Source organism: Elephas maximus, chromosome 25, assembly GCF_024166365.1.
Source record: "Elephas maximus indicus isolate mEleMax1 chromosome 25, mEleMax1 primary haplotype, whole genome shotgun sequence".
Taxonomy (NCBI): Eukaryota; Metazoa; Chordata; class Mammalia; order Proboscidea; family Elephantidae; genus Elephas; species Elephas maximus.
Window position 1 is genome coordinate 45,621,119 of NC_064843.1, and position 25,584 is coordinate 45,646,702.

A 25,584-nucleotide genomic window follows, 5' to 3' on the forward strand; every position below is an offset into this window, starting at 1 on the left:
ATAATTGTATATAATGAGTTATGGAAGGAATGCCACAGAAGGAACGCTGTGTCCTTCTCGGTGTATCATATCAGGAGACATAAGATGTTTATTTATCCCAATATTGGTTCTGATAATTTTAATCATTTCTTTACGGTAGCAGCTGTTAGATTGCTGTCCTCTGAAGTTAGTATTTTCCTCTTTGTAGTTAATAAACATCTTGAGAGAAGATTCTTTGAGACCATGTCAATATCCTGTTGCTCATCACCCAATATATTTAGCACTTATCAATATTTTCTGGAAATAATTTTTACTAAGTTGAATGACAATTATTGAGTAATTCATCCTTTCTATGTTTGTTATTTAGCATTCTGCTCTAAGAAAGGGCTCTTTCTTTTTCCCACATATTTGTTTACTTGTTCGCTTTATACAGACTCATGGATTCTCAGTTTATGCTATGGATTATGACTTATTTCTATCATGACTTCTTTTGATGGTCAGATTATTCTAGGTCCTTTAATGGTTTTATTCTTGAAAGCTTTGTAAAATTCATGTTTTCCATTATAATGTCACCATTATTAGATACTGGGTAGCTAAGCTAATCCAATAACATGACAGATAGATCAATACATAATACATGTGTAGAGAATTTAAGTAGATATTCTAGACTACTTAAATAGACTTTGATAGGCAGAATAAAGGCCTCTCAAAAATGTCTACACCTTAATCTCTGGAACCTGTGAGTATGTTCATATTACATGGCAAAAGGAATTTTCCTGATGGAATTAAGGCTAATCTCCAAATAGAGAGATTAGGTGAATGGAATTAATGTCGCTGTAATTAAAACACTTAAAAATGGTTTTTAAAAATTGAGAGATTATTGTGAATAACCTGGGTGGACCCAACCTAATCACACAGGCCCTTAACATTGGAAGAGAGAGACAGAAAACTCAGAGATTTGGCAGAAGAGTTGGCAGGAGAGATGAGGCAAGTAGAAGGAACTGACCCAGTGCTTCTGGCTTTGAAGATGAAGGAAGCCATGAGCCAAATAATGTGTGTGGACTCTAGAAACTAGAAACAGCTCTCAACTGACAGCCAGGAAAGAAATGGGGACCTCAGGCCCACAATCGCCAGGAATTGAATTCTGCCAACAACCAGAACGAGCAAGGAAATGGATTCAGAACTTGAGGCTCCAGAAAGGAGCATACCCTTGCTCATAGACACCTTGATTCTGGCTCACTGAGGCTATGTCATACTTCTCACCTACAGAACTGTAAGACAATGAATTTGTCTTGTTTTAAGGCACAATGCTGTGGTAATTTGTTATCACAACAATAGAAAACTAATACATAGACTATATATATTTATATGGGCTATCTATACACAATTTCTTATATATTTTCTCATTCTTGACTCTGCCTCTCTTTCTCTGCATCTCTGTACTTTCTTTTTGTCCTAATACCTTTCTATTTACAGACTGGTTTTCTCTCCCTTTTCACACACATAATATATTCTACTTATGGAGCCTAATGAGTAACTAACTCTTGCAGTGTAAACATAGTAGTAAAAACACAATAAATATGAAATGGCAGCAGTAGATCTTTGAACCTTTGATAGCTGAACTTCTAACCTTTCTTTTTTTGCAATGTGTTTTTGCTACTTCTTTTGGGGAATCACCTAAAATGTTTTTGACTTGAGTATTACATAAAATATCTCCAATGAGCTACTTTGCCAAGCCACACATAACATGCTAATATTTTTTCAAAAGACTTTAATATAGCAATCAGTTTTCTTAAAAAATAGCATATTTCGCTCTATGACTTGGCTTCATCATTGAAGCTTGTGGTAAACATAATTAAATAAGACCAGACCAAATCCGAATGCTTAATGGCATGCTGGACACAAACCAGTATTTCTATTTCTAGGTGAGATTGGTTGGTTGGACAGGTATCTCTTAACATTGTGTAATTACCACATTTTGAAGAATTGTGGTTAAAACATATTTTCATAAATAAAACCATATTTTAGAGTCATGAGTGGAGTTTGCTGTATGAAGAAATTCTATGGCTTATCATTTGTTAAACAATCATCAGGCCATAATGTGTGTGCATGTGTATTATTTTCACTGTGGATAAATCTGGGCTCTCATTATTGAGTTTACTTAAAGTAGAGCACAATCGTATTTAAAAAATTTTTTAAAGATATTATTTTTAAGGGCAGGGTGACATATTAAGCAAATGTTAAAAATGGAAAAAATTCAAATTTACCTTTTAACTTAAGGCAATGCATTTTGGTCATACAGTTTTAACTTAAATGTTGTTTGTAAGCTTTCTATCAATCTCTAACACAGTGAAAATAAAAATTAATAAAGGAAATTTATTATTGCCTTACTCCCTTACTTCTGAGTCATTGTCCATTTAGTCTTTCGTTGTGCACCTAAATCACATGAATTTGCTGTTTCAATTTTGATGTGTTATTATACCAGAACAATGTACACACCAAAACAACTTTAAGTGCATCCATGTAATGTTAACATGTGTTGAATGATTTCTATTCTGCAATTTTTTTCATTCTTTAAATACTTACCGGGGAACTATACTTCTTTTTTTTTTTTTTTTTTAATGAGATAGTTATGGCTTTGACTCCATTGAATTTTGAATTTCAAAGTTTAAGACTTCTGTGGACGAGATAAGCCTGTTAACAAAAATTTACAAGAGGTGATAGGTTCTGTAATAGAGACATATGCAAATCACAGTGAGACAATAGAGAAGAAAGACTTAGCTTGGAGGAAAAGAAAAACGCTGTTAGGAAATATGAGCTAGGGTTTCGCTAAATGGAAACAGGGAAACATGGAGGGAATGGCAGAGAGGATCACAGGAGCTAAAATAGAGACTGTGAAAGGTAGTATCACATCTGTGAATGATTGGTAGTTGGAGACCACTGATCCCAGCAATCATTGTGGAGATGGGGTAGAAATGCAAGCATTGTGCTTGCCTTTTGCTTAACAGTCCACAGACTCATGCCTGCAGCTCTTTTACCACAGCGTAAATTTTAGTATTCTTTATATTTCCCATGATGAGTGCCCATGGGAAATGTTATAGATTAAATTGTGTCCCCCCAAAATATGTGTTGTAAATCCTAACTTCTATGCCTGTAGTTATAATCTCATTTGGGAATAGGTTGTCTTTGTTGTATTAATGTGGCAGGATTAATGTAGGGCATATCTTGAATCAACTGAATTTGTGTATAAAAGAGATTAAGCAAGCGTGCAAGTAGGGTTGGGGTAAGATAGATGCCAAGACTCAAGGAGACCTCCAAGGAACCAGAAAGCAGAAGCTGAAGAGACAAGAAACTTCCTCCAGAGCCAACAGACAGAGAGTTTTCCCCTAGAGCCGACACAATGAACTTGGACTTGTAGCCTCCTGAACTGTGAGAAAATAAATTTGTCTTTGTTAAAGCCATTCACTTGTGGTATTTCTGTTATAGTAGCACTAGATAACTAAGAGGAAATAAGTACATTTTATTTTGTGATGACTCCTGCATCTGGCTTCTTTCCCACAACATTAAGTTTCTGATATTTTTTCAAATTGTGTATATAATAGTTCTGTTATCGCCCATTGCCATAATGTGTGTGTATATATATATATGTATGTATGTAGGTATGAAACCCTGGTGGTGTAGTGGTTAAGAGCTACAACTGCTAACCAAAAGGTTGGCAGTTCAAATCCATCAGGTGCACTTGGAAACAGTATGGGGCAGTTCTACTCTGTCCTATAGTGTCACTATGAGTTGGAATCAACTCAATGGCAACGGGTTTGGTTTTTGGTTTATATACGTATATATATATATATCTTAAAATACATATAAAATATTTATATATATAAAACTCTTGAGCTTTTGAAAACTGAAGACTAGTAAGTAAGTTCAGTCTTGGGTCAACTTAGACGAAGGACTAGGAGACAAGAACAGCATTAGGTCTCAAGGTAATGGGTGGAATGGGTAGATTTTGTTTATCACTCATCTCGTCACTTTCCTCAATTTACCAGCCCAAATTATTTCTGATCTCTGCACCTTGGTTGTAATTCTCCATCCAAGGAAATTAGATGTGATACCCCAAGGAAATTAGATGTGATACCCCAAGGAAATTAGATGTGATAGGCAAATAAAATACAGGATGCCCAGCTAAATTTGAATTTCCGAAAAACATGGACTGATTATTTAGTACAAGTTGGTCTCAAATATAACATGGAACATACTTATACTAAAGATTTATTCATTAATATCTGAAACTCAAACTTAGTGTGACATCCTTTTTTAAAAAAAAATATTTATAAGTGTATAGGAAGTTGAAAAGATAGTACAGACAGGCCCCATATTTTCTTTACCCAGTGTCCCTCAATAGGTATACCTTACATTACCATAGCACAATATATCAAAACGAAGAATTTGATATTGTTATAATGTGTGTGGATAGTCCTATGTGATTTTATCATATGTGTAGGTTTGTATAATCACCACCACATTCCAGATGTGGTACTGTTCCATCACCACAAAGCTCACCCTTGGGCTACCCATTTATACTTATGCCCACCTTCCCCTCAACATCTCTAACCCGTGGCAATCACTAATCTGTTTTCCATGTCTATAATTTTGTTAATTTCAAGAATATTTTATAAATGGTATCATAAAAAAATGTAACCTTTGAGATTGGCTTTTTTTCACTCAGTATAATACCTCTGAGATTCGGCCAAGTTGTCATATCAAACAATGGATCGATAAAATATGTGATGCAAAAACTGGTAGAAATAAAGAAGAAATAGATTAATTACAATTAAAGTTGGAGACTTCAACACCTCTTTTTCAACAACTGACAGAACAACTAGACAGAAAATAGCAAATAACGGAACAACACCATCACCTAACAGTTTCTAATCAATATTTATAGAATATTCCATTCAAAAACAGCAGAACACATATTCTTTTCAAGCACTCATGAAACATATACCAAGACAGACCATATCCAGGGCCATAAAACAAATCTCAGCAAATTTAAAATAATTGATATCATACCTAATATGTTTTCTGATCATAACAGAATCAAACAAGAAATCAAAAGCAGAAAACGAACACAAAAATTCCCAAACATATAGAAATGAAACAACACCTTTCCAGATAACTCATGGGTTAGAGAGGAAGTCACACGGGATAGGAATCAGAAGAAAAAAAAAAAGTAAGCAGAAGGAAGGAAAAAATAAAAAGCAAAAATCAGTGAAATGAAAAATAGAAAAACAACAGAGAAAATCAATGAAATCAAAAGGTGGTTCTTTGAAGAGATCAATAAAATTGACAAGTCTATAGTGAGAATAAAAAAGAAAAAGGGAAGACCCAAGTTATGAATATTGCTACTGATCCAATGGATGTCAAATGGATCATAAGCAAAAAAGCCTACACACATAAATTTGAAAGCTTAGATGAAATGGACCAATTCTCCTAAAAGTACAAGCTATCACAACTCACCCAACATGAAATAGAAATTTGGAAAGCTCTATAATTACTAAGGACTTGAATATTTTTTATCAGAATGTTGCCATCACAAACTAAACAAAGGTTGGATTAGAAAGAAGGGGAGAAGGTTATCTTGGGGGGACAACCTGCAGTGTCAGTTATACCTGTTTCAATCATCGTAGTGATTTATTGCAAAAATTACTAAAAAAGACCATGGATCTCCTTTTGCCTAAATTCCGTAAAATTCATGCTAATCCAACAGGTTGCTTTTATTGTTTCTTTTTCTTTCAGGGATGACATCAAACCTACCTCTTTTCACATTTGATATCATTGGTGGGAGAAATATCACATATAGTTTGATCTGTCCCTTAAGTGTGGGCCCTAGAAATGGAGTCGTTACTCTCTGCTCTGGATGATGACAACGTAAAAATTGAACTGTTATATCTCTGGATTCCCACAACAAATCTAAAAGAATTGTTGTTGTCGTTCGGTGCTGTTGAGTTGATGTCAACTCATAGTGACAGGGATAGGGAAATTGTAGAGATCTAAGAGTCAGCAAGCTTTCAGTGTTCTTGCTTGCTTTCTATTCTGCTGGTAACATTTTTGGATCAAACAGCTAGCTTCAGCCTATTTTACCCAGCAGGAGAGGAAGGCTCAAAGTCGTTCTGAAATAGTCTTTGGACTGTACGACAGTCACTGCAATCCTCAGGGAAGAGATTATATGTTCTTTCTTCTTTCACATTAAAGAATATAACCAACTCTTCCAAACAGAACCTCTATTGAGAGAGAATCTCAGGCAAAGCCTGCAAATTGTCTCCAAGATTACTTTGCTCCTGGTAGAAGCTTCTTGAATTTTCATACCCAAACTATAAATAGTATACATGGTATAGATAAGGTCCCACCAAGCTCACTGCCTTCGAGGAGATATCGACTCATAGCAACCCTATAAGACAGAGTAGAACTGCCCCATAGGGTTTCCAAGGAGAGCCTGGTGGATTTGAACTGCCTACCTCTTGGTTAGCAGCTGTAGCACTTAACCACTGCGCCACCAGGGTTTCCACAGGTAAAGTAGTAAAGGCAATTGTGTGGGAATGAAAACGCTAACAGTTTTTATGATGCTTTTGTCCGGAAAGGTATATGCTTCGCGGTCCAACACTGAAATTATGGTGGTGGTGGTGACAATGATGACGAATTTTTTTTGTTGTTACTACCACCATCATCTTCTTTATTATTTTAGAACAAAACAAGTTCATTATTACAATAAAATGTCCATCAATGATTCCTGTTTTCCAGTGTATATGTGTATTTATAGATATGCATACATGTAATTTACACATTCTTATATAACCCTAGATGACCTTTTTTGTTTGTTTTTTGGCTTAGTAGGGTTGAGTATAACTGTAGCTAGTATAAAACTCTATTTAAAGTACACCCCTGAATGAGAATGCTTTCCCAATTTTGAATTTCCTTTGCCAGTCATTAGAAGTTGGTGGGCAATGCCAATCTTGTGAGAAATGCTGAAATTAATTTCTGTAAAATACCTAAAACAATTGATATTATCACATGAATCACACCCAACCAGCTATTAGTATAAGAAGCTCACCAGAGCCGAAGCATGGGCCTGCATTAAAATTATGTCAACCAAATGTTCCCTCTTTTATCCCGGAAATTTCCAAACAAGGTCACTAGGGGATCAAGGTATAGTTTGAAATAGAAGCGCAAGACCAAATTTTATTTTCCTCCCTCTTTATAACTGGTATATTCCAAATTTCCAAATCAAGACAACCTTAAATCAGAGAAGCATTTGAGAAATATCTCAGTCATATATCCTGCCCAGCCAATACGGTCCTTCAGTAATGACCATCTGCCACCCCGCTCCACCCTGCCACATTTTTAAAAACTCTATCTCATGTTGTTGGGCTACTGAGAAATGCAAGAGAATAAACCTAATCAGCCTTGTTTAGAAAGCCTAATTTGTGAAAATTTACAAAAAGACATCATATCAGCTCTGACTATATATACAAATACATTCAACTCAAATCACCATTTACCTACTGTACATATAATGATAGGTATTCTCTGTCTAGGCCAAGTTGATTTTCAAACAGATGAGCTTTAATTTTACAGATCCTCTTAACTAGCAGCACCGTTCACTTTGTTTCCTTGATTCTTTGTGTAACATAAACGAGTAACGTGATACCCGACTCCCATTTTATGGGTACATAACTCACCTCAATTCCAGATGCAGGAGAGTTATTCCTGCTTGACTTTCCAATGTCCCCTCCACGGTCTCAATTAGATGATTATTTAACAGCCAGTTGAATTCCCAGACCAAGCCATCCAGGCCTAGATCTTTAATTGCCTAAACTGTTTGTTCTAACCTACAGCTTTCAAACATCCTGCTGGCTCAAATTTAACTGAAAAAAGATGGCTTTCCAACCCTGAGAAGATTTTAGGGGACGGAATATAAGCAGTGGGTCAATGAGATAATTCAAACCATCTTGAATATATTTTTATATAAAAGGTATAGTTATAAAATCTTGTCAAACAACAACAACAACAACAACAAAAAACCCTATGTTGCTGGATTCTTTTTGTTGTTAAAAGTATTGGGAGTTTGGTTTCCCTCAATGTCAAAAACTAACTTTGATCGTAACTAATATTGATAACCAAACCAAACCTGCTGTCGTAGCGACCCTATAAGACAAAATGGAACTACCCCACAGGGTTTCCAAGGAATGGCTCGTGGATTTGAACTGCCGACCTTTTGGCTAGCAGTGGAGCTCTTAACCAGTACGCCACCAGGGCAAGAGGTTACATTAAATGTACGGCACATTGAAAGATGATTTAATACTTTCTGGTAGAAAATTATAAGCACTGTGGGCTTATACTGAAATCTCAAGTAGGTCAGGTAAATCTTTTATTCTTTCACTTTTGATTAGGACAGATTTAATTAAAAGTATTATGATAAGGCCTATGGCTTAGGTAATTAATACTCAAATGTAGACTAAAGCAAGCTATGGTTTGTCTTCAGTTCCTCATTTCACTGTGTCTAGACTAGCTCACCAAGGCTGAGATGGACCATTCTAGGCTCCCTTGAGTGAGTGTGCTGTGAAGCCTTGGCCTTGGGATTCACCAGAAGCTGACTCAGGAGCACCTTCTTTTCAGTCTCAAGGGCTTTAAGAAAATATTGCATTCCTCTGACTCTTACAGTACTCCTTTTCATGCTGTGGAACATAAAATTCCAAATAATATTCAAATTTCAAGTGCGTTTCAAATGGTTTTTTTGAAGAAATATATCTGTGCAGTGTATATCTGTTCTATCCTAACTCCACCTCCAAAATTAAAGATAACCTTTAATGTGCTTAATCTTGAAGGGATCATTAAGGACGACTACTTTTGTAGTGGAAAACATTTAAATTTGATATTAAGGAATTCCTTTGGTTTCATATGAAGTTCTTTTCAATTCGTGTAAGATTTTACTTAATGTATATTATTTAAAATGATTTTTATAATATACTCTAATTTTTATAATATTTTAAACTCTGTTGATTGTCCTAAATCCATAAGGAGAAATGTTTGAAATAATGCAATTCTAACATTCATAATGGTAAATTTCTGGAGGATGGAATTTTTCTTGTGTGTGTGTGCGCGTGTGCACGCATGCATTTAATCTTTCTTTTACTTTTCCTTATTGCTTGAGCTGATCATGTATCATTTTAATAAAAATGATAAAAATCACAATACTAAAAATAAGCTAAAGCCAAGTCAATTTGACAGTATTCTTTACTTGAAAATTGTTCTATTTTGCATATGCCATACTATCTATTCATTTGGAAAATGTGATGAGATTGCAAATTTGAACAGTCTCTTTCATGTACAAGAAAACATTTTATATTTAGATTTTTGTAAATGCTCTCATCTGTCTCACATTTCATTTTCTCCTCTCTGGCAGAGATTTCGTTTTTGACCAGGTCTCCTACTTCCCTCCGGTGCAAAGATCATGACTATGCTTTAATAGTGGAAGGGGTGCCACAAGAGAAACCAGCTTACAAATAAGGCAGCTTGCATAAGGTGGTAGTTCAAAAATATTATGTGTATTACAAGTAGTTTTTTTCAATTATTCTTTTATTTGTAAGCAGTGTAAAATGACCTTAATTATTCCATTGACCTATTCCTCTTTCAAGAGTAAGTATACATCACTATTCTTGGCAATGTATCATCCACAGAGCTGCAAAATGTAAGTAGGGTTATCTTTCATGAGATGAATCACTTGAGTTTATTCATAAAAGTATACAAGATTTGGCTGAGGTTTCATTTTATTAGATACAAGAATTATTTTTGTCATAATTGGAATGAATATTTCTAAGAACGCAAGTAAATTTTATTAATTTGGTTATTTGAAAGTTATAGTAACTGAGATACAAAGTATCAAATGAAAAAGTTTAATCAAAGACTACAATAGGCATTCTTATAAAAGTGTTGGAAAACTCCCAAAAGTAATTTGGGAAAAGATAAAACAAAGGAAGTATTTGAGCAGCGTCCATCAGTTATTCTTTTATGTGGGGGAAATGCCAAATAAGCAGAAATTAAACGATTTCAAAGACACTTGAGCTTAAGTCTCAAAAACCATAAGAAGAGAACTTCAATGTAGTGCCGACCACGCTTGCTTTGTAAATTTGAACAGACGCTGCTGTCTTTAACTTCCCAGTTCTTAAAAAGAGAACCAATGGACTTTTTCCCTCAAGGGTCCTTGAAGTGATTAATTGCTTAATGGTTTCCAAAGACTTTTGCTGCCTCTTCCCCTGATCCTTGCATTTGTGTTAATTTCTCTGTAACTCAATTTTCACTCCATTCTATATTAAAAAAAAAAAAAGCTACTGGTTATTTTTCTTGAGACGTGCTTTGCTGAGAAAAAGGCTGAAAGCTGTTGACCTGCACTTTGGATGGGGCAATATGATTTATTTTCTAAAACGTTGCTTTGCCTTCCCCTTTTTTCTTTTTCTTCCTATTCTTTTTGTTTCGTTTTTAATTCTTCTTTCCTTCCCAATGATGAATTTCAAACATACAGAAAAAATACAGAGAATAACAAAACTTCCAGCACATTTGGCCACGGCACAGATGTAGTAAAGGACAATGTTTAGCTGCCTTGGTTCCAGGCATATTTTTAATAGAAATAATAAAATGTTACCGATGAACATTCATAAGGCTGAATCTGCAAATGGGCCCCTGATACTCCACTTCCTGCTCTTCCTTCCCTGAATTAACTTCATCTTTCAAAGTGTACATCCCTCCCAGTCAGCTTTTAAAATCTACATAATATTGTTTGGGTTTTAAATGTACATAAACGGCATGGCACAGTATATAATCATCTACAACTTGATTTTTTTAATTCAACAATAATAGGTTTCAAAATTATCCAATTTGAGCAGATGGATCTAATTCATTTGTTTTAATTGATGTATTCTTGTTTTTGTTGTTAGCTGCCATCGAGTTGGTCCCCACCTCACGGTGACTCCATGCACAATGGAACAAAATACTGCCTGGTCCTGTGCCATCCTCTTGATTGGTTGCAGATCAGACCATTGTGTTCCACAGGGTTTTCACTGTCTGATTTTTGGAAGCACGTCACCAGGTCTTTCTTCAAACTGATGTGTAGTATTCTATGTACATAATCTCCCTATTTCTATATAATTTATGGGCACTGATTTTATTAGTGACATTTTGCTATTGAAAACAACAATGTAATGAACATTTATGTACTTATTTTCTTACCAACCTGTAAGAGCTTCTCTAAAAGTGTAACCTTGCAGAGGAGTTTCTGAGTCATAGGTAATCATATATTCAACTAAACCTCGGTATTTTCAAATTATCTTCCAGAGTTATTTTAATACCAGTGGCAGGTTATGAGAGTCATCATTTCCCCACATTCTTTCTAGTTCTTGAGATTGTCAGGTTCCTTAATCATCGCTTACATGATAGACATTAAATGGTCTCTCATCATTGAGACATAATTTGTTGTTAGGTTAAGGTTCTGACTTGGTGCTCCTATGTGACTCCCACGCCTGAGGATGGTGCTGGTTTAGGGTTTCCATTTCTCACAGGGAAAAAGTTGTTTGCAAATTTTCTTATTGCTTCCCTGGTTCAGAAAAGGGCTTAATACAGTGAATTATGTTGGAAAGATTGAAGAAGTCAGTTCTAGAAACGGCCCCCAGACAAAGTCATACTATGGTGGAAACCACCATCAGTGCTATGCTGCAATGAGGAAGCTACTGCTGCCTCTCCTGCCACTCCGACCAGTGCCTCTCCACTCCCAGGGAGTCAAAAAACAGACACTGAGATGCTGCTGAAACACCCACAATTCTACAGGCTTGCTTCCAAAAGGGATTGAAAATGGACCCCAACGTCTTTCCACCTTCCAATCTCATGTGAGCGCAATTAATTGGTGGAACTCAACCCCCCTCAGATCCCTAGCTGCACAGAAGTCTGGGAAATGCAGTTGATTTTATTTTGGCTTCTGGTTTGTTTATTGAATTTTGATTTGATTTCTGATGCCTCCAACCAGAATGAGAGTATAATGGAACTTGAGTAATTCAATCAATAGCAGCCACGCTTGGATTAATGGGGGAATATTCCTTCGAGAGGATTGGTTCTAGTTTTCTACATTTTAATTAACAAGGTTTCCCAGCTGATTCAGAAAACCTGGTGAGGTAGTGGTTAAGTGCTATGGCTGCTAACCAAAAGGTTGGCAGTTCGAACTCACCAAGTTCCTTGAAAACTCTATGGGGCAGTTCTACTCTGTCCTATACAGTTGCTATGACAGAATCTGTATTTTAATTAACAAGATTTCCCAGGTGATTCACATGCACTTAAATGTTTGGGAAGCATTAACTTCCACAAAAATGCCGTAGTTGATGGGCTTTGCAGAAAGAAACTGTAAATAAGAAAGGAGGGACAGAGGACTTTAGTGGTGGGAAGAAAACTCACCTTAAAGGAAGGAGAAAATTTGCAAAGAGCTACAAGGAGAGGACCTTAGTTTTGCGAAACAGAATGTGATACCACAATTTTTAAAAATCTGCTGGGGCCCCAATATGAACCCGCGAATCCACTGTGATATTTTACGCGATAAGATTTTATGGCACATTTAATTAAAAAAAAAAAAAAGCCAATTTGAATTGATATTGAAATTTATGTCGTATGTCTTCCATGCTGTAGGAATTTTGATAAAACACATGAAATTCTTTAGGATCATCTCAGCTTATAATCAATGTGACGATACAGTAAATTTTGCTATTTCAAGGTGCTTTATGGCCAAAATATGGAGTTTGATTTCTAAAGTGTGGCTTTAATAAATTCTATTACATGTGTTCCTGTAGGTTACGGAGAGGCTGCCGTTTTTATAAAATGGGTTCTCCCCACAGTGTTTTGTAAATGACTTTCCTTTTCATTCCTCCTCTTCTGTGAAGTGGAAACTAACGTTTCAAAGCAGACCCACACGTTCTGCGTGGTGAAAATGGGGGCTAAACGTTCTCTTTTTAAATTCCTACTCACATTAATAAGACAGGCAAATTATATTTTCACGAAATGTTTCCATTTCTGAACAACTCTTTTGATGCGTGATGTCATTTCAGGGGGTCTCCGAGCAGCTGCTGTACTTTCATTTTTAATTCCTGAACAGCGAGAGGGGACCAGCCAACCTTGAACTGACACTACTGATTCAAAGTCTTGGTATCACGGAGAGAAGCAAAACACCTCCAGATAGGACTTGGAGGCCTTTTTTTAAATTGTCCTTAGGGTTTCTAATTCTTACAGCTTGAATGAGAAGACATAACAGTGGTGCCTGGGAAGGAGGTAGGAAAAGGAAACTCACAGTTACACTGTACTCTGAGCTTACTGTATTAGGAACAAAAAGGAACCCTGGTGGTACAGTGGTTAAAGCACTCAGCTGTTAACCAAAAGTTCAGTGGTTTGAACCCAACAGCAGCCCCATAGGAGAAAGATGGGGCAGTCTCCTTCTGTAAAGATTGTTGTTGTTGTTGTTGTTAGGTGCCGTCGAGTTGGTTCCAACGCATAGCAACCCTATGCACAACAGAACGAAACACTGCCCGGTCGTGTGCCATCCTAACAATCGTTATGCTCGAGCTCATTGTTGCAGCCACTGTGTCAATCCACGTCGTTGAGGGTCTCCCTCTTTTCCGCTGACCCTGTACTCTGCCAAGCATGATGTCCTTCTCCAGGGACTGATCCCTCCTGACAACATGTCCAAAGTATGTAAGATGCAGTCTTGCCATCCTTGCCTCTAAGGAGCATTCTGGCTGCACTTCCTCCAAGACAGATTTGTTCGTTCTTTTGGCAGTCCATGGTATATTCAATATTCTTCGCTGACACAATTCAAAGGCGTCAATTCTTCTTCTGTCTTCCTTATTCATCGTCCAGCTTTCACATGTTTATGATGTGACTGAAAATACCATGGCTTGGGTCAGGCACACCTTAGTCTTCAGGGTGACATCTTTGTTCTTCAACACTTCAAAGAGGTCCTTTGCAGCAGATTTACCCAATGCAATGCGTCTTTTGATTTCTTGACTGCTGTTTCCATGGCTGTTGATTGTGGATCCAAGTAAAATGAAATCCTTGACAACTTCAGTCTTTTCTCCGTTTATCATGATGTTGCTCATTGGTCCAGTTGTGAGGATTTTTGTTTTCTTTATGTTGAGATGTAATCCATACTGAAGGCTGTGGTCTTTGATCTTCATTAGTAAGTGCTTCAAGTCCTCTTCACTTTCAGTAAGCAAGGTTGTGTCATCTGCATAACGCGGGTTGTTAATGAGTCTTCCTTTAATCCTGATGCCCTGTTCTTCTTCACACGGTCCAGCTTCTCGGATTATTTGTTCAGCATACAGATTAAATTGGTATGGTGAAAAAATACAACCCTGACCCACACCTTTCCTGACTTTAAACCAGTTAGTATCCACTTGTTCTGTCCGAACAACTGCCTCTTGATCTATGTAAAGGTTCTTCATGAGCACAATTAAGTGTTCTGGAATTCCCATTCTTCGCAGTGTTATCCATAGTTTGTTATGATCGAATGCTCTTGCATAGTCAATAAAACACAGGTAAACATACTTCTGGTATTCTCTGATTTCAGCCAGGATCCATCTGACATCAGCAGTAATATCCCTGGTTTCATGTCCTCTTCTGAAACCAGCCTGAATTTCTGGTAGTTAGCTGTCAATATACTGCTGCACCTGTTTTCGAATGATCTTCAGCAAAATTTTGCTTGCGTGTGATATTAATGATATTGTTCTATAATTTCCACATTAGGTTGGATTGCCTTTCTTGGGGATAGGCATAAATATGTATCTCTTCTAGTCAGTTGGCCAGGAAGCTGTCTTCCATATTTCTTGGCACAGACAAGTAAGTACCTCCAGCGTTGCATCTGTTTGTTGAAACATCTCAATTGCTACCCCATCTATTCCTGGAGCCTTGTTTTTCGCCAATGCCTTCAGAGCAGCTTGGACTTCTTCATTCAGTACCATTGGTTCCTGATCATATGCCACCTCTTGAAATGGTTGAATATCGACTAATTCTTTTTGGTATAATAACTCTGTGTATTTCTTCCATCTTCTTTTGATGCTTCCTGCGTCATTTAATATTTTCCCCATGGAATCCTTCACTATCGCAACTCGAAGCTTGAATTTTTTCTTCAGTTCTTTCAGCTTGAGAAACACTGACCGTGTTCTTCCCTTTTGGTTTTCCATCTCTAGCTCTTTGCATGTCATTATAATACTTTACTTTGTATTCTCGAGAGGCCCTTTGAAATCTTCTGTTCAGTTCTTTTACTTCATCAATTCTTCCTTTTGCTTTAGCTGCTCGATGCTCAAGAGCAAGTTTCAGAGTCTCCTCTGCCATCCATCTTGGTCTTTTCTTTCTTTCCTGTCTTTTCAGTGACCTCTTGCTTTCTTCATGGATGATGTTATGATGTCATTCCACAACTTGTCTGGTCTTCAGTCATTAGTGTTCAATGCGTCAAATCTATTCTTGAGATGTTCTCTAAATTCAGGTGGGATATACTCAAGGTCATATTTTGGCTCTCGTGGACTTGCTCTGATTTTCTTCAGTTTCAACTTGAACTTGCATATAAGCAATTGATGGTCTGTTCCACAGTCGGCCCCTGGCCTTGTTCTGACTGATGATATTGAGCTTTTCCATCGTCTTTTTCCACAGATGTAGTCAATTTGATTTCTGTGTGTTCCATCTGGCTAGGTCCATGTGTATAGTCACCATTTATGTTGGTGAAAGAAGGTATTCACCATGAAGAAGTCGTTGGTCTTGCAAAATTGTATCATTTGATCTCTGGCATTGTTTCTATCACCAAGGCCGTATTTTCCAACTACTGATCCTTCTTCTTTGTTTCCAACTTTTGCATCCCAATCGGCAGTAATTATCAATGCATCTTGATTGCATGTTTGATCAATTCAGGCTGTAGCAGCTGATAAAATTCTTCTATTTCTTCATCTTTGGCTGTAGTGGTTGGTGAGTAAATTTGAATAATAGTCGTATTAACTAGTCTTCCTTGTAGGCGTATGGATATTATGCTATCACTGACAGCATTGTACTTCAAGATAGGTCTTGGAATGTTCTTTTTGATGATGAATGCAATACCCTTCCTCTTAGCGTTGTCATTCCCAGCATAGTAGACTATATGATTGTCCGATTCAGAATGGCCAATACCAGTCCATTTCAGCTCATTAATGCCTAGGATATCGATGTTTATGCATTCCATTTCTTGTTGACAATTTCCAATTTTCCTAGATTCATACTTCTTACATTCCAGGTTCCAATTATTAATGGATGTTTGCAGCTCTTTCTTCTCATTTTGAGTCATGCCACATCAGCAAATGAAGGTCCCGAAAGCTTTACTCCATCCACATCATTAAGGTCAACTCTAGTTTGAGGAGGCAGCTCTTCCCCAGTCATCTTTTGAGTGTCTTCCAACCTGAGGGGCTCATCTTCCAGCACTATATCAGACAATGTTCCGCTGCTATTCATAAGGTTTTCACTGGCTGATGTTTTTCAGAAGTAGACTGCCGAGTCCTTCTTCCTAGTCTGTCTTAGTCTGGAATCTCAGCTGAAACCTGTCCTCCATGGGTGACCTTGCTGGTACCTGAATACCGGTGACATAGCTTTTAGCATCAGAGCAACACACAATCCTCCACAGTACAACAAACTGACAGACACGTGGGGGGAGCCTGCATTATTAACGATTAAATCCTGTCTCCATATGAAGCGAGGGAGCATCATAATGAGGAATTAGCCATACATAAGTTCCAAAATAATTTTCTAGTGAAGTTGTTGCAAGGTCTAGAACATGAGCCTTTATGTACTTCATATAAAATACAAATCATGTCTCCATCTGTTTTGGAAAATGTGCTCATTGCCTGCTTTAGGTAACAAAATGGGCATTTTGAAAACCTTAGAGTCAAGGCTCAAAATTTTCAAATAGATTCTAAGCTTAGAAATTCCATTTGGGTAAGACAAGTCAACCCTCTATCTGGTATTTGAAAGTCAATGCCAATCTCAGCCTACAGACACATATTTTTGCCCCAGCAGTGGCTTTCCACAGTGAAACTTCAGCTCTAATTGTATAGAATGACCTTGTTCTGTAGCTGAAAAGGACAAATATGAACTAAAGACACAGGAGAGAGAGTAAGGTTTAGATTTGTGGAGGAAGCATTGAAATAGAGTCAGGGGGCACAGGTTTGGAGAAAAGGAGAAGCTCAAGTTTTGAAGGGACCTTACAGGCTACGTGGTTTTATCAGCCTGATGCTTGAATTTCCATGCAATATTGCTTCCAAGCAGTAGTTTATGTAGTGCTTCAAGACAGGTCAGTAACCAGTGGTGTGGCCCAAAGCAGGTGTCCCTAAATTTCCTGTTCTTTGAAATGAGGGTGTTAAGTGCTTGCTTCGGCAGCACATGTACTAAAATTGGAATGACACAGAGAAGATTAACATGGCCACTATGCAAGGGTGACACACACAAAGTCATGATGCATTTCATATTTTAAAAAAAAGAGGGAGTAAGATTTTTATGAACTATAATTTTCTTTAAAGTTTTAAGATTTCATGATGCTGTTTGATACCTGGATACTAAGTAATTTTTTGAAAACCAGCACTTTCAAATAAAGTAAAAATGGTACTATGGCCCTGTTGTTAGGTGCTGTCAATTTTCAACTCCTAGTGACCTTATGTGACAGAATCAAACTGCCTCATAGGGTTTCCTAGGCTGTACTCTTTATGGGAGCAGAGCTCCAGGTCTTTTCTCCCCAGGGGTCACCAGGTGCGTTCAAACCTCTGACTTTTTGGTTTGCAGCCGAGCTCTCAGGGGTCCTCCTATATTACCCTAATAGCATATTTTTATTTTGCAAATATTTTCTTACATAACTCAGGTTGAAAATCTTGGCTGAAAATATTCCTCTATTAATTTAATACATCGTTACAGTAGCCCAGCAATGCTTCTTAGGTAAATGTCATTTGTGCACCTACCAGTATTGTTTACTTGAAATTATAGACTACTGGATTTCTTTGAATGGAGATTTGGGGAGAGGAGGGGCTGTTGGGAGTCTAGTAATTATTATCATTATTGTTATTAATATTTTTCAATCAGAAAATTTTCGTATATTTCCACAGTGCCTGGCAATGTATCAAGATTAACCTTACCTTATTCACTGAAAAAGAGCTAACACTTTTTTTTTTTTTTTAATGTGGGGAAAAAAAAATTTGAGGCAGCTTAAATTCTTCTCCAAGATTTGCTAACGTCTTGTTTCATAAGGTCATATTGTGTAAGGAGCTATCTCCTGTGTGAGTGTGTGCGTGTGTATGTGCGTGTACGTGCACTGTCATTGGCTATTATCTTTTTTATTGCGTTTATTGAGTTTTATTGAGACCTCATTTCATTTCCCCAAGCATCCAACTCTCCTCTCTACTGAGTTCCCCCGTAGAAAGCTGATGTGCATGTCTGGGAGCTTAGAATTGTCTGGTTATCTCCATTTGTCATCAGTAAAATTTTGGGCAATAACCAGAGTTGTAAACTGACCCACACAATTCCAGGTATTTATGCAAGATAATGGATATTTATGCAAAATAATTTAAACATTTTGTGTTAGTCCTCATTGGCATCTTCCTATTAGTTTCCTGGTTGTTTGCATTACTTGCCTTAGCTGTTTGGAGATAGATTTACACAATGGCTTAGCCTTAATACAACGTTAGAAAGAAGGGCCTGATACAAGCCAACAAAAGCAAGGAAATAAGGAATTACTTTAGAGAAAATTAAGTTAAACAACAGAGAACTTAAGAATAGGCATCAGCTACTCAAAGGTTACTTATAGTATTGGCTTTAAAAATGTTCTAGAAATCATAGTATTTTAAGGAAGTAGTTTTATCTGGATTTCAATGAGGGACATCTAGCTATTTCTATTTAGCTTGAATCTGAATTTTTTTTTTTTAACTGGTCAAGATATTTGGATTTTCAAATAATTGTAAATGAAATTATCACAGCATAATTCTTTATATGTCTTGTATAATGAACCTATTGCAAAACTATCCTTGCTTTTCCCACTTCCGATTGGTCTTCCATTCTCTCAAGTGTTTGCATTGTCTTCTACTGAAATATGCAAATAAATGAACTTTATCAAATAAGGACACACAGAAAGGGGAGGATAGCTCTATGGCTGTCACTAATGTTTCTTCACAGCTTATAATTTCGACTTTGATAAAAGACTTAAGTCTAACCAAGACATGAGTCTAAAATTATCCTCTTTATTCAGCTCCTTGATGTTCTCCTTTTATGGCTCCATGGGTCCTCTGCATTTATTTACATATTTGATAAGGTATCTATTTAAATTTGTTGTTACCTTTTGGAAGGATTCACACATATTTTTTATGTGTGTTGTCTTGTCTCTTTCGTTAAGCTGGAAACTCCTCAAGGGGACTAGGCTCTCATCATGGCTGAGAAATGCAGCCCTTTGTTCAGTGGTGGGCTGCTTCTGTGTTGCGTGATAATTGACAAGTGGAGTGTTCATTGTTTCTTGTTTGCTTTGTTTTTACTAGGACAATGGATTCCAGAAGTCATTATCCTATGTGTGACCTCCTCCTATCCTGTTTCCAAGTCTCCCATGTTTGTTGCTCTTGGACGGGAAGAGCAGTAGGTGAGCCCATACTGAGTAGCTTAGTTATTCACCTAAAGTAAAGAATAGGACCACAGAAGAGATACTGCACAGTTGTGCCGAGGGCTAAAAGATTTTGGACTTATGGACAGGAGGAAAGAATTCATGTCAGTTTGAGAGCAAAGGTCTATATTCTTATTCTAGTGTAAACACAGAATTTTTGTCAGATCTTTGCAAGCATTCAGCATGTGGATGGGTGATGGAGATGGGCTGAATTTATTTATTACGTTCTCAGTCCTCTCACTGTTAAGGTAAAATAAATATAGATACTGATCTAACAAGTATCCGTAGAAAGCAAGAAGCAGAAAGAAAAGGAATGTAGATGGCAAGATTTCTTAAAGACAATTTAAAGCCAATGGAAGCCATGCTGTTTGTAAAACTTAAACTCTCTTGTCTTAACTCATGTGAAGTGCAGCACATTTTTAAGTTTTAATCTGTGTTTTTATTTTGAGGAATTTTTACTTCCCCTCAGCCAAATCCTCATTTATTTGAGTGCTCTCCTCTTTCCTAGAACATCCATATTTTATAGGAACTGAAATGTCTGGTTAACCAAAGCTACACACCCGAGAGAGAGTTACAAGAGGAAAAACTCCAGACTGGATCAGAAACAGACTAAACGAGCAAAAAAGCAGACTGGGTGAGCAACTTTTTGGCTACTATGGCTGGAAGCAGCACTGACAGCCAATTTACAGCTTGCAAAGCTTGGGTTTCAAAGCATCCCCCGTCTCTTCATCCATTAGTAAGGCTGCAAGGTTAGCAAACCAGGAGCCTTCAGTGTACCTGTGTGTCGATCCCATGGGTGACACTCTATCTGCTAGATCTTTTGACAACGCAACAAAATAAAAAACACAACTGTTAACAATTTTAAGTTGCTTCTCCCTAATTTGTAATAGGAGCTCTGGTAGGAGTGTGGTTAAGAGCGCTGCTGCTAACCAAAATGTTGGTTATCTCTATCAGCCACTCCTTGGAAACCTCGTGGGGCAGTTCTACGCTGTCCTATAGGGTAGCTATGTGTCGGAATGGACTCAATGGCAATGGGTAATTTGTAATAGCTACCAATTGCCTCCTTTGTCAAGGACATTCTAAAAAGAGGAATAGAAGGGCTGGGGCTGTTGTGATGGACTGTTTCTTGACTAAATAGAGTGTTTTACGGAGAGGGGAGGAATCAGGGTTTCCCAAAATAAGTTGAAATGAGGTAATTTCATAATAAACTTCATATATCAAAGGAATAGAAGATCTGTACCCCTAAAGAGTTATTGTTTCATCATAGTGCTTCATGGTGGATTTGGGGATAGCAAATTCCATTGACAAACTGGGTTACAGAGATATCATATTGAAACCAGAGGTATTCTTTATTTGCTTTTATGTCCATTAAATACTCCTGGAAACCTTTAAATTGTGCAAAATGTCCTGTCTTCCAGGTAGCTACTTTTGCTTTCTTCTTCATCACCTTTTATTATTATTATTACTAAAAAAAATCAAACTATTCCATGCAGGTGTTACTCCTGATTTTGAATATCACAACTCTCTTATCCATTGTTCCGTAGTCTGGGATGGGGAAAAAAAAAAAAAAGAGATCTCTAGAGTATTTTCAACAAAGCAAACCCAAGCCTTAATTGGGCATGGTCCATCCTTTATCAGTGTTTCCAGGCCCCCTAACTGTGACTGTTTACAAGACAAAGGTGACTGCATTTTCCTCAGACTAGAGTGATACATGCTACCTTTGCCCGTGATACTTATGTAGGCGGGCTCTGTTCCAGGATTGGGGTTTTATGAGGACCTCCTCGAAGAGATGCCTTTTAATTGCAGGAATTGTACTAACCCTTGTGGAAAGATCCTTTTCTCAAGTGGCAGCCCAGCCCCCTGCTCAGCCCTCCTCAAAGCCACAGTAAAATCAGCATGCCTCAGTACGGCAGGAATGCTAACATCCCAGATCTGAGCGAGGTAATTTGGTCCCAAATGCACTCCAGTGATGTTTATGTTTCAGATAAAGTACTTACAATGCTGTCACTGCCCTATCGACCCCCATTTCCTTGTCCTTGAGCTTCTAGGTGAAAGTGATATTTGAATCCAAATCTTTACTTTTATTAGCTACCAGAGTCGACTAGGATTTCAGCCCACTCTTATCTCTGGTGTAAACATCCTGTTGCCATTCATATCTTGGAGAAAATGATTAAATACATTCCATCAAAGGAACGAAATGGAAGTTTGTCAGAATCTGTATTTCTTCCTTCTTTCCTTCCCTCCTCTCTCCTTCTCTCCTTCCGTCCCTCCTTCTTTCCTCTCCTCTCCCCTCTTCTGCTCTTTCCGCCTTTCTTTCCTCTTCTCTCTGTTTTGTTCGTTCATTCATTTGTTTGTTCTTTCATTGTTTCAAAATTCCTGATTATATACGTTTCAAACTAAAAGCAAAGAATTTTCTCATTTTAGAATATAATGAAGTATACTTTCTGCAGTGACTGATGCGGGGTGGGGAGTGTATGCAGGAAAGGGCGGGGGACAGGGAAAGAGGATGAGGACTGGAATTACAATCGTATATGCTGAAAAAGTTATTTCTCACTCTGGGTCCTCCAGTGTGGATAGCATCTCCATCTGAGCCATAGGGGATGAAAAACAACACTTTAACCTATTGCAAAACATACCAGAAAGGATGCACTTCCCAGGTCTCTTGAAAACAAAATCTGCTTGAACCTTTCAAGATTTTTGACCTCAGATAAGCAGGACCACACATTCTGTTGTTGACTCTATTCCTCTAAATCCTCATTGCCCTAAATGTAGCAAGTTAAGGGATGAGAATGGAGAGGGAGGATAACTTCAGGCTATTTATCTGATGTGGCCTCTGAAAGTATGATGAGAAATCACAGGTTGAAACTGAGGCCAAAAATGCATTTTTAATATCTAGGAGGTTTGGGTAGGTCAGTGGAATGGTGAAACAATTTATTTAGTGAGAAGATTAAAATGATGTAGACAAGTACATCAAATAGCTCAATTCTTCAGAGACTCAAAATTCCATTCTGTGACAAAATTCTTCTATACGGTTGACAGAAATCAATGAGCTAATAAATGTGAAACCAAGGGGTAAACTGATGCAAAATGCTATAGAAATAATCATCAGCACCTGGCACTCAGTAGGTGTTTTTCATGCTGTAAGTATGAGATGATAAACCACTAGCCACATCACAAACGTGGATCCCAATAAAATTCCGCCAATCCAGGGTGTTCGGTAAATCCAATGATGGCAAGTCAGACCCAAAGAGAAGCAGTGTCCTGTACTGCCTGGACCTCAATGTGGCTTTCATAAGGTCACCCTATTTTTATTAAGTAGTGATGTTCATTATTTGCTTAAGCCACTACCCAGCTGTCAGTTTGTTGTACTGTGGTGGCTTGCATGTTGCTGTGATGCTGGAAGCCGTGCCTCCAGTTTTCAAATACCAGCAGGGGTCACCCATGGTAGACAGGTTTCAGTACAGCTTCCAGACTAAGACAGACTGAGAAGAAAGGCACAATGATCTACTGATGATAATTAGCCAATAAAAACCCTATGGATCACATCAGAATATTGCCTGATATCGTGCTAAAAGATGAATCCCCTAGGTTTGAAGGTAACAATGGACACAAACATGCTGGCGATTAGGAAGGTGATGCAGAAGAAGGCAACGTTTTTTTCTGTTGTACATGTGGTCACCATAATGCTAAGATGACTTGATGGCAGCTACCACCACCATTTGCTTGAACAAAGGGAGAGTCGTGTGTTCAGCTTGTGGCATCAACCAGGACTATCTTTCCCCACTCTAACTGGGAATAATCTTTGCACATTTAAATTGTTTTTATTGTTAATATTTAGTAAATATATGTGGACAGTGGAAAAAATAATGAAATCAGTAAATGGGAATTAAGTGGAAGACATAGTGGAAAAATGAAGATGACACAAATCTTGTTTTTTACAACTGAAAAGTACTTAAACTAACAAAGGCGAGGTTGTCTTGGACTTTCAGAGTATCATGGAACTTAGCGTGTCTAACTTGAGAACAGTTTTAAAGCGATGATTCAGTTTTTTGAGACCGCTCATTACGTGGACTCTTATTTATTATCAGAGCCATAACATTTCATTTTCTTAAAGGAATTGTACTCTCTATCATATTGAGGACTGCATTCAGAGAGGAGAGGCAATAAATTAATAACTGACACAATCATATCCAGACTATGCAGCTCACATTAAAATTTTGCCAGCTGTCCCAAACAAGTCCTTTATGGCTGAGTTTGTTGTTTTTTCCCGTTGATCCAGGATCCAATCGAGTTTCAATCATTTGCATTTCCTTTAGGAAACCCTGGTGGCGTAGTCGTTAAGTGCCACGACTGCTAACCAAAGGGTCGGCAGTTAGAATTCCCCAGGCGCTCCTTGGAATCTCTATGGGGCAGATCTACTCTGTCCCATAGGGTCGCTATGAGTCGGAATCGACTCGATGGCACTGGGTTTGGTTTTGGTTTTGTCAATGTCTCTTCAGTCTCATTTAATCTAGAACAGTTCCTCTTTTTTTTTTTTTGTCTTTAAGGACAATGACATTTTTGATGAGTTTCGACCTCTTTTCATATCATGGCCCACATTCTAGGTTATCTGATTGTTTCCACATGATGTGATTCATTAAAAATATTTCTGGTAACAATACCACATAGCAGATAGTGTGTCTTTCTCTTTGAAACATATCAGGGCTCTCATGATGTCAGTTTGTCCCATTGTTGGAGATGCTAAGTGTGATCACTTAGTTCAGATGTTGTCTGCCAGGTCAACTCTCCACTGTAAAAATAGCTTTCCGCATTTTTAATAAAATAATCTGTGGGGTAGCACTTGGAGACCATGTGAACACCATCTTCCCTTTTCTCCCTTCCTTTCTTTCTTCTTTTTGGGAGAATCAGTAATTGGCATAATAGTTATGTACTCTGCTGCTAACTGAAAGGTTGGCAGCTGGAACCCACCCAGTGGCTCCACAGAAGAGAAACCTGGCAATCTGCTCCTATAAAGACTACAGCCTGGAAAACCCTATGAAGCAGTTCTACTCTGTCACATGAGGTTGCCATGAGTCAGAACGAACTTCACACACTCAGCAACAACAATGAATTCGTGATGTGTGTGTCTGTGTGTTTTAAAGTCAACAACTATAATCTGCTTTCATCATTACTCTCCTTAATATTCAAATTACACCCTCTCCTCACTTATCGACAGGGTTAGGTTCCAAAGACCCCCAGGCTGTTATGTGAAATCTGTGTTATGGGAAAATGTCTTTTTTTTGCAGTAACATTCCTCTTTAACAGCCTGGGACTTCCTTTGGCAGAGGGGTAGGGTGCTGGGGCCCCAGTGACACAGGCCCCTTTACCCACTCCAGTGACTAGAGTCAGGGGCTGGACAGCACCCAGTGGGGGACTAAACAAGCCAATTCATTTCCCATCGCTGAGCAGTTGGGGGAGGCAGCAATGTGGACCTTAATCACCATTAAGCCTCCCTCCAATGACCTCCTCTGCTTCTCAGACCAACACCGCAGCCTCCTTTGCAGCTGCCACCACAGGCGCCGTTCACAGGGCTGCTCCCTGCCCACAGGGCTGCTCCCTGCCCACAGGGCTGCTCCCTGCCCACAGGGCTGCTCCCTGCCCATTGCACTGCCAGCTTTAGAGCCTTAGTCAGGCTCTGGCCAGGTCCGCCTTCTTGGAGCTACAGTGGATTTGGCTGTTCTCAGTCCACTAGGCTGTTCTAGGATGCGCTTGGCCCTGGTGCCATGGGCCACTCGCTCCTTCCCTTGACCACTCGGGTCTCTTCTGTGGACTTGGTGCTCCTTGGGCAACCAGATGTTAGCAGCTATTGGGCAAAATAGGTAGTAGAACTTTTTTAC

At 38.1% G+C, this 25,584-nt stretch overlaps 1 non-coding gene across 1 annotated transcript; it reads left to right on the forward strand.

The window, feature by feature from the left end:
* The first annotated feature begins 17,438 nt into the window (after positions 1-17,438).
* Positions 17,439-17,547, forward strand: LOC126067862 (U6 spliceosomal RNA). Its single transcript, XR_007515476.1, has one exon. It is a non-coding gene; the product is annotated as a U6 spliceosomal RNA (small nuclear RNA).
* Positions 17,548-25,584: the final 8,037 nt, after the last annotated feature.